We start from the raw sequence: 19,634 nt of genomic DNA on the forward strand, positions 1-19,634 counted from the left end.
TAATCAACATTTTTTTAAACTTTTTTTTTATTTTGTAGATTGAACATTGTCAAGAATGAAAAATAATATCGTTCAAATGACTGCCACGACTGGCTTTACAGTAGGCCATTCGATCAACCCAATTTTTAAGCACAGCTGCGATTGCTTGGGCTCCAATTTCATGAATGGCAACTTCGATTTCGTGTTTTAAAGCATCAATCGTCTTTGGATGGTTCGCATTGCATTTGTCTTTAACGGCTCCCCACAAAAAATAGTTCAACGGGCTTAAATCACAGCTACGAGGCGGCCAATTGATATCGGAATTCCGGCTGATTATTCGGTTTTCAAAAACGGTAGCCAAAAGTTCGAGTGTAACTTTGGCAGTGTGACAAGTTGCACCGTCCTGTTGAAACCAAATGTCGTCCATGTCATCCTCTTAAATTTTTGGAAACAAAAATTCATTGAGCATGACACGGTAACGCTCGCCATTTACTGTAACCGAGGAAGAAGAAGAAGACTCACCACTTTGGAAATAGGTTTTCAATATTTCCCAATTTTGTTCAAGCGTATAGCGTCCCATTTCGTAAATGTCAAACCTTTAAGTAAATTATGAACACATTTGACATGTCATTTATGTTACCATTCTCAAAAAAATAGGTGGTTCAAAAAGCAAACGCTATATGGCCCACCCTGTACGATCACATATAAGTAGATGATCTACTTTCTCGCGCTTAACTCAAAATCCGTAATTAAAAAGCGAGATTTCCCATACAAAATTTCTCTCCCAAAATCGGAGATTATAAAATAATCCTAGATAATAATCATTCTTTTTGACATACAACCCTGTGTTTTCTGTGTTATCGATAATTATTATTACGAATGTAAGGAGAAACATCAAAATAAAAACTAAATGAAATGGATGCCGGCAAAGAAAACAGGTCTGTAAACATAGAATTATGTTTGTTAAATATTATTCATTTTGGATTCATTTTACAGCAAAAAGCGAGTGTCCATAAACGTTTTGTCCTCTTATTACTTATTATAAAATGTAATACAGAATATCCCATGCGCATTAAAATAAAAAAAAAATTAATAATTGGCGCGTACACTTCTGTTAGGTGTTTGGCCGAGCTCCTCCTCCTATTTGTGGTGTGCGTCTTGATGTTGTTCCACAAATGGAGGTTTGCCATTGCCTGCCGAGGGACGACCGCTATTAGAAAAATGTTTTTTTTTTATTAATTTTCCTTTCACTGAGATTCGAACCAACGACCTCTCTGTGAATTCCGAATGGTAATCACGCACCAACCCATTCGGCTACGGCGGCCGCCCATGCGCATTGCTGCCATAATTTTTTTCAACCTCGTAAACGTAGTTTACAGATTTTTTTCAACTGTTTATTATTAGCAATCAATTGTGCAATTAAATTAGCTATTCATTCTCCTTGTCTTTTTTTCATATCGTTATTGATAATTAAGCAAACCAAAAACACCAAAATATTTCACCAAAAAAATTTCTATGAAGAATAACCTTTCACAACAGTATTGACAGCTGATTGGCAATTTTGCAGGTAGATTAATTTGGTGGATTTATAGGTGATTAATGCATATGTGAACGTATTATAATAAGGCAACCAAACGTATTTCTATGCCTTAGAAGGGTTAAAACAGCAAGGAATAAATGTAGCATACTTTTAGGCGTACACTCGCTAGCCAATTGAACGGAAGTGTTGTTAAATTACAGTATACAAACGAACAAACAAATAATATATAAAATGCGTTTATACGCGGGAAAAATAAAACAAACACATTTTTTAAGCCTTCACGTCCACTGTGCCAATAGGCGACTAGCAGTACATTGAACTTCCATACCAAACAACAGCAATGTGCGCCACCCATGTCCACCTTGGCAACTTTATCAATTCATTGAGATGCCGCTAAGCGAAGGAAACAAGCGACAACTTTTCGAACCGAGTGAGAGGGAAGTGCAAAAGCAAAATCAGCAATGTGCCTTTCAGCCATTCAGGAAATACTGCATGACAGCATGCACTCGTACATGTGTGTGAATGCATGTTTGTGTGTGAAAGCTGCTGAGGGCGTTTGTGAATTGCAATAAGAACTATGCTGAGCTGCGCAGTGGAATACAAATTCGGGCAAGTTGCATATGTGCTCGAGCCGATTACTCGCAACGATGGAGGCCAAATCAAACCATCAGACTGGGCCAGCACGAACATTTAACGAGTACGGCCAATTCAGTTGCAGTTGCATCACGCTGGAGGACGGTTCGGAAACACGGAATAGATAATTAATATTAAAACCGTTATATTTTTGGGAATATAAAATTGTTGGTATACAAGTCATTGGTGTGTATGCATTTAGATACAAGAGTGCATAAGTGAATGGAAATTAAAAAAAAACAAAGGAAATGATAAAAGGAAGTGTCAAGTGCTATTAGGGCACACTCCGCTGTCCTTTTTTTTTATATAATAAGTGGAATGAGTGAAGAAGTTACTAGATGCAGTGGCACTTACAGAAAAATAATTAAAGAAAGATTGCAAGTAAAATGCAGTGATTTTTTTTATTGATTTGCCATGCCAAATAAGTTGAGCATAAATTTCTCAGCAATTCTAAAGTCTAAATGAAAAGTGAATGAAAACTAAATTAAAATTAAATTATGCACATGTCTACCACTTTCCTTCTTCCGCTGCTCATTTCTGAGCATAAAATCAGCATTCATACCTTCACACATTTGTATGCGTAGCAGGATAGGGTGGCCTGGCATATGCACCACTTTGGGGCAGCATTGCTGTGCGGCAGCTGTTGACCGCTTTCGGCTGAGTTATCTTGCATAGCGTGCATGAGCATAACGTGCTCAGAGCACCTCCTTCACTTCGTCCTTTTTTGTTTTGTTTTGAATGGGGTTTGCTTAATTGGTACACATTTCAATTGGCAAGGCTAGGCGATAATAGGTCAAATACCGCGCGTTCGCGTATACCCCAGTTTATTGGTTTTCACATGTTGGCCGCAAAGGTATCGGGCGGCTGGCTAAATTGGCGGTTTATTATTGTTGTTGTGTGAACGTTTTGTGCACACATGAATTTTCGGTGGTTTTGGGGATGGTAACGCGGTGAGGCGCAGCGTTTCCGGTCGCGGAAGCCATTAAGTGTCTTCATGCATACCCACGAATATAAAAATACTGCACACGTATGTGTGTATGTATGTATGTATACATACATATGCATAAGTGTGTGGGTGTGTGTTGTGATAGCGTGCGATGAATTTGTGAAATTATAATTTGTAAAATGTGAACTCAAGGAGCGGCAGTGCTAACATAATCCAATAATAATTAGGAATACAATGAAGAAAAGGAAAACAATGTGGAAACTTGAAATGCGAAATTTGGCGGATAAAATTACCTAAAACACCTACACACTATTTTCTAATATAAGCCGGAAAAAATAGGCCAATTTGTGCAAAATTTTGTATGATTTTAAAAATATTTTTTTTTTTAATTTCATTTCTGACTTTTCATTCATAACTTTTCTGCCTACGCTATTAGCTTAATTTTTCGTGCAAGAGGAAGTCTTCTTACGTGAGCGACCTTTTATGTGAGCCCTTTTACGAATGTACTTTCTGCCGCCTGTACAGTTTGCAACTTGGGTGTCCCTGAAAACATCCAAATTTGGTGTGGAGCATTTTGGCGAAAGGACGTTAGATCTATCTAAGGTTATAAGTATCGTAAATGGCTGTGATGATATAGCTTTGCATAAACATTTATCCTGCTGTCTTAAGTATAGAGCAATGATTTTAAGCCAATTTTTATAACTACACTATTGAGTTAGGTTAGGTTAACCTGAGTTGGCATTAAGCCACGCATAGACCTTTTGGTCCCTAGCGATACCAGATGGAGTCCGACCTCTATGAATACCTAAAGTAGACATCATGTAGGATGTCAGCGCTTTTGGCGAATCTAAGTAGAGAAAGAATCTGGGAGCTACGCTTTTGAGAAGTCCTCCAGACCCTTAAACAGTGGAACTATTGAGTTTAAACAATACTATTTTGTGCGTACTGAAGTTTAGAAGTGAATTTGATTATTCAAAGAAGTCAGTTTTTTAAATGCGTTTATTAATAATTGTAGTTACCTCCCCCTCCTTCATTTCCATTATATTCATATGTGTTATACCTATATTGCCCAAAAGCAGCCATTTTGACTAGTTAGGAAATTTTAAATAATCAAATGACTCAACAAATCTGAACTATCATCTGAAGATGAAGCGGATTATATTCAAAGTGAAACATCTGACACTGAAGATAGTGATGAAGAGTCGGTCACCAATGATGAAAATAAAAGTGTCATCAATATGCCCAGGGAAAGGTGTAGGGTGCTAAATAGTGCAGACTCTGATGAAGAAACTGAAAACATCTTTCAGGAGACCGAAACAGCTGCCGATGGTACTGTATGCCCAAAATTTGACGAAGGTGGTATTCCTGGAAGGTTACCATCTACTTGTATTTTCAAGGGTGTGAAAGGCCCAACAGGCTACGCAAAAAGGAACATTATGGCAGATAATCCTGTCAGTGCATTGATAATAGATAACTATATTATCAAACATATAATATAAAAACGTGCACAGAAGAAGAAGGCCGCCGAAATTCGAGGAACGATTGGACAACATCATTACCGGAAATACGTGCATTTATTGGGATTTTATATGCTCGTTGAGCTTACAAAGCAAAAAATTTAAAACTGAGTTATTTATGGTCAGCAAAGTGGGGTCCCGAATTTTTTAGCAAAACTATGACCAGAGAAAAGTTCAAGCAAATCCTATGATTTATTCGGTTTGACAGAAGAAGCGAAAGAAGTAGACGCTTACAAACAAATACATTTGCCTTGGTTTCGGAAATATGGGACAAGTTCATTGAAAATAGTCAAGCTTGCTATCAACCAGTTGACGAGCATTTATTTCCGTCAAAAGCCAGGTGCAGGTTTGCCCAGTATATGCCTAATAAACCCAACAAATTTGGCATCACAATTCTGGCTTGCATCAGATGTTAGTAGCAAATATATTTTAAATATTTTTCCTTATCTGGGGAAAGATGAACAACGACCATCGTCAATGCTTCTCAGTGAACACGTCGTTCTGAAACTTGTCGGGCCATATAAAAACTGTGGCTCGTCACTCGCGACAAAATTATTGTCCAAAAAAACCACTCTAGTTGGAACTATTAGAGCAAACAAAAGAGAACTACCCAAAGCAGCCAAACAAAGGAAGGATAAGATGCCTCGTTTTTCCACTCTGCTATATAAATCAGAGAATTGTGTTCTTACACTATATAAAAGCAAACTAAATAAAAGAGTAGCTGTTCTAAGTACTAAGCATAAATTTGTGAAAATTGATAAAAGTAATAAAAAAAAGAGGTTGTCTGTAAAGTCGGTTTACTGACGATAGTTTAACGTGATAACGTCATAAGAAAATACTGATTGAATGGTTGCATTTTTCAAAAGAAAATTTTAATTTTATTTGTTTGATAGATATTTTGTATGGATATAGAGAATGAGTTAACATTAACATCACATAATATAACATAACATAACATAACATAACATAACATAACATAACATAACATAACATAACATAACATAACATAACATAACATAACATAACATAACATAACATAACATAACATAACATAACATAACGTAACATAACATAACATAACATAACATAACATAACATAACATAACATAACATAACATAACAAAACATAACATAACATAACATAACATAACATAACATAACATAACATAACATAACATAACATAACATAACATAACATAACATAACATAACATAACATAACATAACATAACATAACATAACATAACATAACATAACATAACATAACATAACATAACATAACATAACATAACATAACATAACATATCATAAAGCACTCACCAACAGCTTTCATTTGATACCCATATTGTACATACACGTCCGAAGGTTACCCGGGTCCACGTTTTGACCTATATCTCGAGACCCTATCTACCAATAGGTATTCAAACTATACGGAAATCATCTTCCATACCTACTTAACAATGTGTGTAAGTTTGGTTTAATTCGGTTCAAAGACACGGCGGGTCCACGTTTTGGCATATATTTCGAGACCCTAGTCATCAATAGGTATGAAAATTACCCCGTATTAAAGCACTTATCTTTCATTTGATATCCATATTGTACAAACACATTCTAGGGTCCACGTTTTGGTCTCTATCTCGAGACCCTAGTCACGGAGCGGATGGAAATACTCTGAACTAAAGCATTCACCAACAGCTTCCATTTGATACCCATATTGTACATACACATCCGAAGGTTACCCGGGTCCACGTTTTGACCTATATCTCGAGACCCTATCTACCAATAGGTATCCAAACTATACGGAAACCATCTTCAATACCTCCTTAACAATGTGTGTAAGTTTGGTTTAATTCGGTTCAAAGACACGGCGGGTCCACGTTTTGGCATATATTTCCAGACCCTAGTCATCAATAGGTATGAAAATTACCCCGTATTAAAGCACTTATCAACAGCTTTCATTTGATACCCATATTGTACATACTCAACCAAAGGTTACCCAGGTCCACGTTTTGTTCTATATCTCGAGACCCCAGTCACGGAGCGGCATGAAAAATACTCTGTACTAAAGCATTCACCAACAGCTTCAATTTGATATCCATATTGTACAAACACATTCTAGGGTCCACGTTTTGGTCTCTATCTCGAGACCCTAGTCACGGAGCGGCATAAAAAATACTCTGGACTAAAGCATTCACCAACAGCTTCCATTTGATACCCATATTGTACATACACATCCGAAGGTTACCCGGGTCCACGTTTTGACCTATATCTCGAGCCCTATTTCCAAAATAAAATATAATCCATGTTACTCGTGGATGATGTAGCTTTCGAATGGTGAAAGAATTTTTAAAATCGGTCCAGTAGTTTTGAGCCTATTCATTACAAACAAACAAAGTTTTCCTCTTTATAATATTAGTATAGACAACATATCTTATAAGGTATATGGTAAATAAATCGAATTATAAGACGTTATCACGTCAAAATGTTACCGGAATCTATACAATTTTATAACAGCACAAAATGTGGAGTTGATATGACGGATCAAATGGCCAGAAAATACACAGTAAAATCTAGTTCTCGTAGATGACCCCTCCAAATATTTTTAAAAATTTTTTTTGATTTGGCTGCAATAAATGCTTGTATCCTTTACGAAGAAATGACAGGAATACAAATACAACGAAAAGAGTTCTTATTTCAACTGGCAAAACAGTTTTCCACTGAATACAGAGCTGCAAGACAGAAAAATTCATCAGAATGTGAAGACCCAAAAAGATCAACTGCAACATTATCAAATGCAACCCATTCTAACAAACGCAAAATTTGTCAAATATGACTTTGTCACAAAAACAAAACAAATAATATATGTGCAAAATATCAAAAATATGTTTGCGGAAGATGTACACATAAAAAAAGTTCCACCTTAATTTGCATAAAATGTACAAATAAAAATGAATAAATTATTTTTTTTTTTCCTAGTGAAGTAAATTTTTTTTATTGTTAATATGTACTAATAACTGTAAATAATATAAAAAATATTAAAAATTAACTTTAAACAAATTTCTTTACATATTAGTTATTCTTTCATAATGCAGTCATTTTGACTGCTTTTGGGCAATATAGGTATATACTAACTTTCAGTCTTTCTAGTGTTAAAGCCAATTTTTTTTGCCAAAAATGGAAGATATTCGAAATTTCTATATTTCTTTCTACCATTAAAATTAATTAGAATTAAAAGTTCTAAAATCTTTTGCATTGTAAATCTATTAAATTTTAACAAATTGAAGTACCGAATGTTTTGACAGTTGCTCATAATTTCAAAATAAAATTGCAAAGGGTTAGCTTAGGCTAGATTGAAATGAGAGGGCACACTTGGTCGAAAATTAAAAACTCATCCTTTGTGATATCTTAGTAAAGGAGATAAGAAGACTAGAAAGAAAAGAATGAGGAGGTGGGTGTATGTTTATTTGTTGATTACGACCGTACAATGACTGTTGGTGAAGTTCATGGAGTTTTTAATATCAAGGATGGTATATCAGCAGGCGTAGCAAAGAAATGAGAGCCAAGATAAGATTTTTCCAATAACAGGTGTTACAGATGAATGGATTGCGCTATCGATAGATGATTAACGATTTTTTTTTGGCGTGCCACACAAGCCACGAAATAATTGATCTTTTACGGGGAAAGTTTGCGGACCGTGTTATCTCTTGAAGAGGTGATCACAATTGGCCACCGAGGTCATGTGATTTAACACCTTGTGACTTTTTTCTTCGGGGCCACGTAAAAGAGAAGGTGTACGCCAACAGCCCAGGGTCGATTCAAGGCCTCAAAGAGGGAGTTCGTGAGGCTATCGAGGACATAGGGCAGCCACTTTGCAATTCGGTTATGGAAAATTTCATGAAAAGCATATTGTCCTGTGAGCGTGGTCGTGGTGGTCATTTGCCTGATGTTATTTTCCACTATTAATGGCATACCTTCTTCTTTATAATGAAATAAACAACCGATCATTTATATAAAAAAATTATAAAAAATAGCATTTTTCTTTGAATATCAAAATAACACCTCTTATTAAAAACGCCTTTATTTAAGCGCAAAAGCAGGGCAGTTGAGGAGAAAATGCTGAGATGATTCCCCTTCATCCTCCATACGAGTGACGCAAAATCGACTCGAAGTAATGGCGCATCTCACAGTATGTATACCTCGCGGCCAATGCGTCTGAGAGCTGAGATTTAGTTCGCCTCAGGATATCCTTCGACCGCTTCTGATCCACTCGTGACCAAGAATATTTCGCGACCTTATACGCTTATGTACTTCTTTGCCGACCCTTTCGTCCAACTTCGAGTCATCCGTGAGCAGGTTCATTAGTCCGCGCCTCCAAATACTGCACCCCGTCCACTCTTCCCTTGAAGGATCATGAGCTAGTCATACTCAACATATGTCCGGCATGTGAAAGTACTCCACACGACACTAACCACCTCTTCACATGCCGTTACTCATTTCACACCATTTTCCCTTTGGTTTCACCCTGTCGAAATTTCCTATTTGCTGAGTCCACCATTCTGTGAGATAAACGATGACGAACGCTGGCTTCACTCTACCTGAATTGTCACTCATAACAATAAAAAATACATTTGTTAGAGAAATTTTACTTTCTTTCTTTGATAGACTTTTTTAGTGCCTTTAATGGTGGAAAATGATTGTGGGTTTTGTTATCTTGAAACTTAACTTTTAGACTACTTCAATTTTCCATTTTGACACCAATCACTTTAAATAACGCCAAATAAAAGTGAAATTCGTCTAGTCACATGAACTTGATAAGGTCCATTTTCGGAGATAATATTATCTTCGATCACTTTCACTATCAACAAAGCGATGCTTTTATGGGCATTATGAAAGCTGCACCGCCGTTACATGAACCAATTTTTTTTTAAAGCCAAGTTTTGGGGGTGAAAAAGTTCGTAAACAGGGATTTACTTCTAATCGCTATTTACAGTGAAAGTTTGACTTTTTGAAGTTCGTTTTTGGAGAAGTGTGTTGTTGTTTTCATTGTTATTGTAATAGCATAAATATTCCTTCCAAATGTACGGGAAATGTTGCTGGAGCGATAGTCCCTAGCTGGATATAAATCCGCATAATTCCAGTACGGTAAAATTGACTATCGTGGGAACGTTGAAAAAGCGCATAAAAAGGCCTGAATAGGTGCTCTTTACACCCGTGCAATCGCACCTGAGCTGAAGTTGAGCCTCACCCTTATTCGGCGTAAATTTTACAAAGCGCTTTGAGAGCATTTTTTAAGGAATACTGATGTTGGAAATGCTTTTCCACATTTTCAAGTATTTACACCATGAAATGTCTGAACTTTCATAATGAAGGGATTTCTTTTCATTAATCCTCACCGGCCACACCTCAGCCAGGACACATAGCGGCCATACCGGGATAACTCATTACCCCACGGTGAAAAATTCGGTTCTGCAGAATATTTCGATATTTTAAGACTTATAACCTGTTGTGTTATATTTGTTTAATATTCTTTTAACATTTCTTACGATTTTCATTACTAAATTAACAAATAGATTTTTAAAAAGTAGTCATGAATGTGAAAATTTAGCAAATTTAGCCATTTTTCAATATAAAGGGCTAACATTTTAGAATTGTATGCACAACATATGCCACAAATCTAAAGAAACATTAGTATCCGCCAATCTTCTCAAGTATATTTATTTTAGAAAATTGCTGAAGGGAATAATGAAAAACATTACATACCATACAATTTACTTTTTTTGTCTGTTATTATATTAGCTTTTAAATACATTTTTACGGGCAGAAAAGTTTAAAAAATTTTACTTTTATGATATTTTAACGAAAACACATTTACTCAGAATTCCACTTTATTCACCAATACACGTAGTGCACAAAGGCAACCGATGAATGCCGGGCTTTTGCAAGCTGAGCATCCAACACCACGCATCTCCGCGCTGAATCGAAGGTAACTTTTTCCAGGTCACATGTTTCTGGTTTGGTGTCAATTTCTAAGATGCCTTTCATGATCATCTGCAGCTCTCAGCATTTTCAAAACGATAATCGCAGAAGTGGATACCCGTGTGCCACTGACCTTGAGTTTCAACATAATGCGAGAATTGACAGCTGCTTGATCGAGCATCCCAAAGAAAATGCGCATCGGCCACCTGTACGTTTTTCGATATAATATATCATATAAAAATAAAATAAATTATTTAACATGAACAATCAAGATTCTACAATGATTAAAACCGAAACTATTTTTTATTCACAAAATATCAAAAACTTACCTTTATGTTGTTTATTGGCACTGCAAACAAGTCGAATTCAAAAAAAAAAATCTATGTCGAGCAACGGTTTGTGGCCGCAACCAGTAACTAGTTACCCCACGCCGATAAAACCGATGCTCACCATGCCGCTACGCATTTTTTCCACTTCTTATGCAATGGAGTTAAGTCTCACACTTGTTAACTATTGACAGATGTCGTTACTTGTATCAATTTTTAAATTATTAGACCTGTTATTCCACTTTTCTTGAGCCTGGGGTAACTATTAACCCCAGGCTCAAGAGGGTTAAACAAGCTTAATGAGTCAAGTGAGGAATGGATAGCTATTCTGAAAACCTTACTAATCATTTTACAGGAAGACTATCAGAAATGTAGTATAAGCTATAGTCGATTGTGCGTAACGCACGCTGTAGACATGAAATATCAAATGATAAAAAAGGTGTTTTTCTAATAGTGGCCTTTCCTTGACAGGTAGTGAAAAACCTACAGCGCACTTCTGCCACAAAAATCGAATACAAATGTGCTGAATAGATCTCTAAATATAATATTTCAAAATGTTTTTGGCTTAATACCGGCCGCAAATAAGCTAATAACAACCAACTGCTTCTTCTGAGCTTATTACCAACAAATTTGCGAAATCCCCAATAAAAAAGAAATTCTTCAAACCCAACTGGAGAACACAGACATACCTACATTTTATCGTTTTTACAGCACATCCACACATCCATGCGTACTCAATAAAGTTTATTCATATTTCGCTTTCGCTTGGTTATTTTCCGCATTTTGGAGGGTGCATAAATATGTACATACACATATACATATTTTCGTATAAATTCACGCCGGCGCATGCAAGTATTTTTATACATAATTAAATTACAGCAATTTCGCATTTCAATTTGTAGCAAATTTCATGAAATTCAACAAATGGCACTTGTGCGTTCCTCATACGCCCTGTGCAACAACAATCATTCCGACAAATAAATGAAGCGCGTGCAAACGTAAATATCATTACATATCGCGTCATAAAATTAAAATAAAAAGTTTAAATTGAAAAGAAATTAAAACATACGGGAACAGTTGCGGAATAAGATTTACGAGTTTGTGTACAGACATACATAAGTACAGATACAAAAGTGTAGTAGTTTCTTACTTTTCGGCGAATTTTTGGAATTTTCTGCTAGCGCATTGCCAACTGCTCTGGAGGTCCTCAGACAGCAAACGCGTTCAATTGCTGAACTTAAAAGGAAATCTCAGCTCAAGGTAAATATTTGTAAGACATGGAATACATATACATATACAAGGTGCCGCAAAATTATTCATCCAATTTTGGTTCTTAATAACTTTTTCACGAAATTAAAAAAAAATTATTTTGAATAATTGATATTTTTATTTAGACATTTACGCGCTCCATTACTTGTCTGTTTGTATACTGCAGTTTCATAATTCAAATTCACATTCACGCCGTGTGAAAAAATTATAAATCTTCCGATAGGATGATTAATTTTGCGCTCCTATACTATTATAAAATAAATCAAAATTTTAGTTGTGCATTATATTTTTGTTAGGTGAAGCCAGTTGTGCATTACAACATTTCAAAAAAGTTAGAGGTAAAAAATTCGATACATTCTTCAGTGCTACTACGACGAAAGTGAAAAGTCGGAGCAAGCGATCATAGAAATTTCTGTCGATTATGAACCCAATATACAGGGTGATTGATATGAAGTGTTACCTATTCAAAACACCATAACTTTTTTGTGTAAAATTAGTTGTTATTGATTTCAAAGCCAAAATTGTTCAAAAATGACTACAATTTTCACATATATTCACTTTAGCTCGATATGACCACCTTTTGCCTTGATTATAGCCTTCAAACGGTCAAAAAATGAGTTGTATGCTGCACGAATGTGGTCTTGAGGTATTTTAGCCTATTCTCGTATAATTGCTTTTTTCAGCGCATCCACACTGGCATATTTTTTAGTCCTCACCTTGCTCTCCAAAATGGACCAGATGGAATAGTCCATCGGATTTGCGTCTGATGAATTCGAAAGCCATTGTGTGGAACATGATTTTTAACCACTCTTGGTTCACACGAGCTTTATGAGACGGTGCCAAACCATTACTTGCGATGGGAAATTGCTTCGAGTGGCCATACGTAGGCTCAAATTCTCGTATGAGCGTTCGGTCAAGTAAACACGATCGTTTTGAGTGTTTATGAACTGCTCAATTGGGAAATTTTTTTCATCAGAAAACACAATGTTAGGAAATTCGCCACGGTCGTGCAAGCGCAACAACTCCTTTGCTCTTTCGCACCGAACTTTTTTTGTTGGGGTGAAAGATCGTGTGCTTTTTGGAACTTGTAAGCCTTGACCTTAAGCTCATTTTTCAATATGCGTCGAATGCTGTCTTGCGATATTTTCAGTTCTTTGGCCATTTTTGTTCCACTTCGACTAGGATTTCGTTCAAGTCGAGTCTGCACTTTCCGAACCATTTCTGGTGTTGTTGCGGTATTTTTTGGTCCACCTTCATAGCGTTTTGCAATGCTACCAGTATCATTGTAACATTTTATAGTGCGATACAAAAACATTTTATTCACTTTGAGCTGACTGAGCTCACGAACAATGGCTGGTTGTGATTTTCCAGCCAAATATAACGCAATCACACTACTACGTTTGAATTCCATCACAGAAATTCAACAAAACTGAGACGCAAATGCTTTTGAAGGCTTATAAACAATATATTGAACTGTCATTAGAACAATTTTGAAGTTGATGTCATGAGCTGTTTTACGATACAAGCAGTGTGAAGTTGGTAACACTTCATATCGTTCACCCTGAAGTATTGAATACCACAGCAAAATATTGATTTAAATGATTATTTTCTGGACGTATGAACTGTCGAAGTTAAGGTACGCTTTGGTAAGCCAATCGCGGAAGTTGCGTTTTTTCTATTGTCCAGAAATTGAAGATTAGCCAGAAAAAAATTCGGTATAAATCTGTTCCTCTTAAGGAGGGAAACCGGCTTAGGAGGCCGAAATTTTTGTGTTCTTCGTGAATTTTTTGAACAAGGAAGGAATAATCAGAAATTGTTTAAACTTGGAGGGTATTTTACTCATATTTTTAAGTACACCTTAAAATTCTTTCAAGCCATCGCCGCCGGAAATAGTGGCGTTAGAGCGTGTTGTCCATGGACGATCGCCATCCGAGTGTCTTGCCGGTGGGCATTCCTGAAGTTGCAATTTTTCTCCGTAATTAACAACAATTTTTTTTTTTTTTCGTTAACAACATGTTGCCTAAGAATATGAACCTAATTGTGATAAAATAATACTGAAAATAACATATCTCTGAGGCGCTTGAACACAATGTAATTTTATCATACCATATTTTTTCATCTATTTTGCTTAAAAAAAAAAATATAATCCCATAATTAGGTTTATATGACTAAGGATTGAATATACTCTGAATATACCTACTTGAAGAATACTCCGAAAAAAATGTATAACTATTGGTCGATAACTTTTTGAGCTAGAGTGCCCACCAGTTGAAAAAAGTAGTTTCGAGAAAAACGTCGTTCTAACTAACGCGCGCTACGGTGCGGCACCGTAAGTACTCATAGAATAGGGAATAATGCGAATTTCGCTTTAAAATTTTTACCACATATTTCTGAGTAGTTATACTAGCAATTTATGCAATAAAAAAAAGTCGATTTTTGATAAGTCTAAACTGGTTTCCCCGCTTAACTATAAATAAAGCGAAGAAACGCACAGACCTTTTGAATAAATCTATTTACCTAATAGTAAATAAAGGAATAAAATATACAAATATTTTGATTAAAAGAACCAATTTCTTCAGTTTTAAGAAATACTATCAGCACTATCGATAGTTGTTGTTGTTCTCGAGTGATGCCTTGTTGTTTTTTGTTCTTCTTCATCTATTTGATGTAAGAAAGGCTTACCGAAAGAGCGAAGTCTTGCTCTAGCTAAACCTGGACATTCGCATACATAATGGAAAAGATTTTCTTACTTTCAAGGTTAAGTTTAATCTTACAGTGACCTGTAAGGGTTGCAGGCATACGCTGGCCTATCCAGGAAGTGGAATTTATTTGGATAATTTGAGCACCTATCGATGAGCTAGCGTGAACACGTCCTTGGCGTACATTTTTACATATGTGTGAGGAATATTCAAGGTTAAACTATTACAGAGGATACGACGATGTACAGAATGCAAAGGTGTGTCCCACATTAAACCGTTACTCAGCTCTCAGCAAATTTGAAGGAATCAGTGGATTTGCTGACGCAGTAGGAGTTACAACAGAGGTGGGAAAAAACTGCTGTTACTTCCTTGCCGTCTAAATAATGAACGATTGTAAGAATACATATAAAATTAGCGGTTATTCTCATAAAATTCCTCTACCCTCCTTGAAAGGTACTACTACTACTTGACTCTCGGTGAATTTGAAAGAACCAGCTGTTGCTGATGAAATTTTAGCGCTTTGTTCACATTTTTTTTTTTCGACCCTCTTTTATTTGACTGACTATTTTAACACTCTTTAAAAATAGTTCTCTCCCACACCTCTACATTACGGTGCTCATGCTGATTTTCTGCCTCAATCCAAGAATGATAGAAAGAAGATTGCGCCCATCATAGAGTGCGTGACGTTACGTTTTTCCGAGTTGTGCAGTATTGCCAACCATTTGCTCTTCGCAATAATTCAGTGCTTTTGTATACAGAAAATGCGAAAATGTTGAAGTTTCGTGTTTGTTTCTTTTTTTTTAATTCAAAGCTACCGAAACTTTAAGTTAAAAAAACTGTATTATTATACAAAAAAAGGTTAAAAAAGGCCACTCTGAGAAGATTTTAGTGCTAACGAAAATTAGTTGGTTCTTATAAAATTTGATATGTTGTAAGTGTGAATTTAATTTTTTGCTCCTTTGAAGGTTATCCAAGAATATTAAATGTCCCTCTCTCAACTCTTCTTAAGATTGAAAACCGTTTTACACATTTTAAAGGGCGTTTGAATTTACTGAATGCGGATTAAAGCCATAATCGTTTCTTCCGGCCATCAATCCTTAGTGGGACATAGGGCATCAAGAGGTGAATTAATTGTAAAAATAAGCCACAAAATACCAGAAAATACTAAAGAAACTATAATGACATTTTTACAAAAAGAGTACCTCATCTAGTTACATAACCTCAAATATAGCAAATAACAAAAGAGTCTCGCTTAACAAAAAAAAACTCATAAATTAAATTGTACATAAGCTTAACACATTTATTAAAAAAAACGCACATTCTCAAGACAATTTGTCACGCATACAAAGTTCTTTAAGTGATTCAATAAAAATTTGGTGTTTTATTTTATTTAAATGGGAATTTTAGTGCGTTTTTATATCGAAAGCTAGGCAACACTGCAGTAGCGAGAGAGAGACTTGACTGCCGAAAGCAGAACACCAACAACACCTGCAATCGCGGGCAATGCCACCAGATGTTAAAAAAAAGTAAAGCTAAAACTGAATGAATTATTAAACTAATTAATAAAAAATGTATATTTTACAAAATTATAAACATTACATTTTAATTAGAACAGGCTAGAAAATGGCATGTAGAATGTCATGAAGAAAGAATTAAAACTCCGAGACTAAATAACAAAAAAAAAGCTAAATCAAGTTACGAAAATGGTAATCTGGCCATGCTGGAGCTAAACTCATGTAACTCGTTGTCAAATTCGCTGAGAGCAAAGTAACGGGACCACGGTAGGCGCCATCTCATTATTCTTTTCATCATGCCTCAATCTACTTAATGAAGTATTCTATCATTTTTGAGCAATGCCAAGTTTCTTTCGTAAAGGTAAAATATTTAGAATCATAGTTCTGCATTTAAAATTGTTTTTTTTTTTAAGTATATCATATTAGTTCTCCATAAAATATTTCCTTTTTTATAGAAAACAGAAATATTTATCAACATTATCGAAGATTTTCAAATTGTCAAAAATTCTAAGAAAAATATTCAAAAACTCATTGAAAGGCAAAAATGTACAGATAAACACAACTAAAGAAGTAAAGCTAAATAAAAATCATAAGCCTTTTGAACTCTGTAGTCCTTCATTGTGTATAAAAAAATTTCGAATCCTTTCTAATTTCGATATAGATTTTCCCATGCTATTATTGAAAAAAATCTTAATTAACACCAAATAATCAAATAAATACTTTTATCATATACATTTTGTTGAACGTTACCAAAAAAGTTGTTTATCCTGTTTCTCAAGTAAACACTAATTTTTTCAGCGTTGCGATGTTTTTGAAATCATGTTCTCCCTTTCTTTTTCCTTATTTACGATATTATAAAATTAACCACTTTATCGGAAGACTTATAATTTTGGCAAATGGCGTTGTATGTCAATCATATTTAATACTTGTGAACTGCAGACAGTTGCAGTATTATTATTATTAGAAGGCCATTACGCACTGCGACCAGAGCTGATCTATTGTGAAAGGCCTATTTTGTAACCCTAGAGTTTTAGGCTTTTTAGAAATTTTAGCACAGTTTTGGGTTTGTTGTTCCAAAGATTGCATGGAGATATTATGATACCACCACGGTGGTGAAGTCTTTGTCTGCCCAACGCAGGACATTCACAAAGCACATGTTCTGAGCTTTCTATGTCCATTTCGCAAAAGCGGCAGACATTGGTCTCAGATAGACCAATATTATTTAGATGATACCTCAGGCTACAGTGACCTGTAAGATATCCTGTTAAAAGACGCAGATCTACTCTGCTTAGTGAGAGAAGCTTGTCAGATATTCCTTTGTTGGGACTTAGGAATAGTTTGGCTTGTCGCTGACCGGCACAGTTTAGCCAGTGTGCAGCAAGTTTTCTTTCTTCCCATTTCCTAAGGAATTTATTAATTTGGCCTTTTGTAAGTCCACAGAAAGGCTCAGGACGAGTAAGTTGCATATTTGCTCCTTGTTTTGCAAGGTCATCAGCCATTTCATTTCCCTCATGTCCTCCCGGAATTCAGCCTAGTGCTACTATGTTGAGGTTTCCTAACGTGTTGAGAAGGTTTAGGCAATCATTTACCAATTTAGGGGTGATAGTTGTTGATAGAAGGGTTTTTAGAGCCGCTTGGCTATCTGAAAGTATGTAGATGTGAGTACCTCTCATTTTCCTGCTAAGGCTTTCTCTCACACATATTTCAATGGCATGTATTTCTGCCTGGAATATTGTTGGGTAGAGTCCCATCGGAATCGATTTTTTGAATTTAGGCCCATTGATTCCTGCCCTGTTCTACCATTTTCCAATTTGGACCCATCAGTAAACAATAGCTGAGAGCCAGGTTTGAAAGTGATAGAATTAGTTCTCCAGTCTGTGTGTTCATTAATTATAACTAGGAAGTTTCTGAAGAGTATTGGTTTGGGTGATAGTATATCATCCCTATGAAGATTGGGAATATGTAGGAAGTCTTCTAAGATCTTTAAATGCCCTTTCATATCCCCACTTTTAAGTTCAGATATACCTACATTTTAATTTTAAGACACTCGAGCGAGCTTCCCTTTCAATCAAGATTGGAAGCGGTGGTATGTTCAGGAGCACACATGTTTTCATAGCCCCTGTAATACCAACGCATATCAGGCGATGCAGTTTGTTTAATTCGTTTACTGCTTTTCTTTGCTTGACCTTGGGCCACCATGCTAAGGATGCATAAGTGACTATGGGTTTCACAACTGTGGTGAATGTCGAGAAGGTCATTATAGGGCTTAGTCCCCATGTGTTACCAAAAAGCCTTGAGCAGGCAAAGAATGCCCTCGTGGCTTTTGAAGTAACTCTCTCAATATGGGAATTCCACGTAAGCGTTTTGTCAAGACTGACGACAAGATAGTTCGCTTCTGTTAAGAGTTGAAGTGTTGTTCCATTAAGGGTCGGACATTTGAGATTTATGTTCCTTCTCCTAGTAGACGGTACAGGTGCTGTTTTGGATGGGTTAATGGAAAGCCCTTTTTCCGTGCACCATTTGTTTTTTATTGTAAGGGCAAGCTGCATGCGATCCGAAATGGTTTCCTCATGCCAGCCTAATACATAAACTACTAAGTCATAAGCGTAGCCCTGAATGTGAAAACCTAGGTTGTTCAGTTTGTGGAGAAGTTCATCTATGACTAGAGTCCACAAAATAGGAGAGAGTACGCCTCCTTGAGGACAACCTCTTGTGGCTTTGATAGATTTGATTGTTCCTCCTAGTTCGGTGCTGATCGTCCTAGATTTCAGCATGAATATTATCCATCTAGTGATGGGTTCAGGTACCTCCTTTAGATATAGGGCATTATAGATTGCCTCATAGGAAGTGTTATCAAAAGCCCCTGATATGTCAATGACTCAATAGCCTTTTCAATAACTGTTAATAGGCTGTGTATTGCAGTCTCAGTGGATTTTCCCTGTTGATAGGCAAATTGAAGTCGATGCGGTGGGAAGTTAGCTAAATTGTTTTCCCTAATATACTGATCAACTATCTTTCCCATTGTTTTAAGGAAAAATGAGCTGAGACTAATTGGTCTGTATGATTTAGGCAATTGTTCGGGTTTTTCTCCTACCTTTGGAATAAATACAACCTTAACCTCAGCCCATTTTGTAGGTAAATATCCTAGCAGCAAGCTCGTTTTGTATAGTCTGGCCAAATTAGGGATAATATGGTGTGCACCTTGCTGTAAAAGACAGGGGAATATCCCGTCAGGT

General features: G+C 36.0%; 1 protein-coding gene across 1 annotated transcript in view; it reads left to right on the forward strand.

Annotated features, from left to right (window-relative positions):
• The first annotated feature begins 12,060 nt into the window (after positions 1–12,060).
• LOC128863419 (transient receptor potential-gamma protein) overlaps positions 12,061–19,634 on the forward strand; it is a 71,804-nt gene continuing 64,230 nt past the window's right edge. The window contains exon 1 of the mRNA XM_054102559.1: positions 12,061–12,176. The gene's annotated coding sequence lies outside the window, so the exon portion shown is untranslated. The remainder of the gene's footprint in view (positions 12,177–19,634) is intronic.

The sequence above is a fragment of the Anastrepha ludens genome, chromosome 5 (assembly GCF_028408465.1).
Source record: "Anastrepha ludens isolate Willacy chromosome 5, idAnaLude1.1, whole genome shotgun sequence".
Taxonomy (NCBI): domain Eukaryota; kingdom Metazoa; phylum Arthropoda; class Insecta; order Diptera; family Tephritidae; genus Anastrepha; species Anastrepha ludens.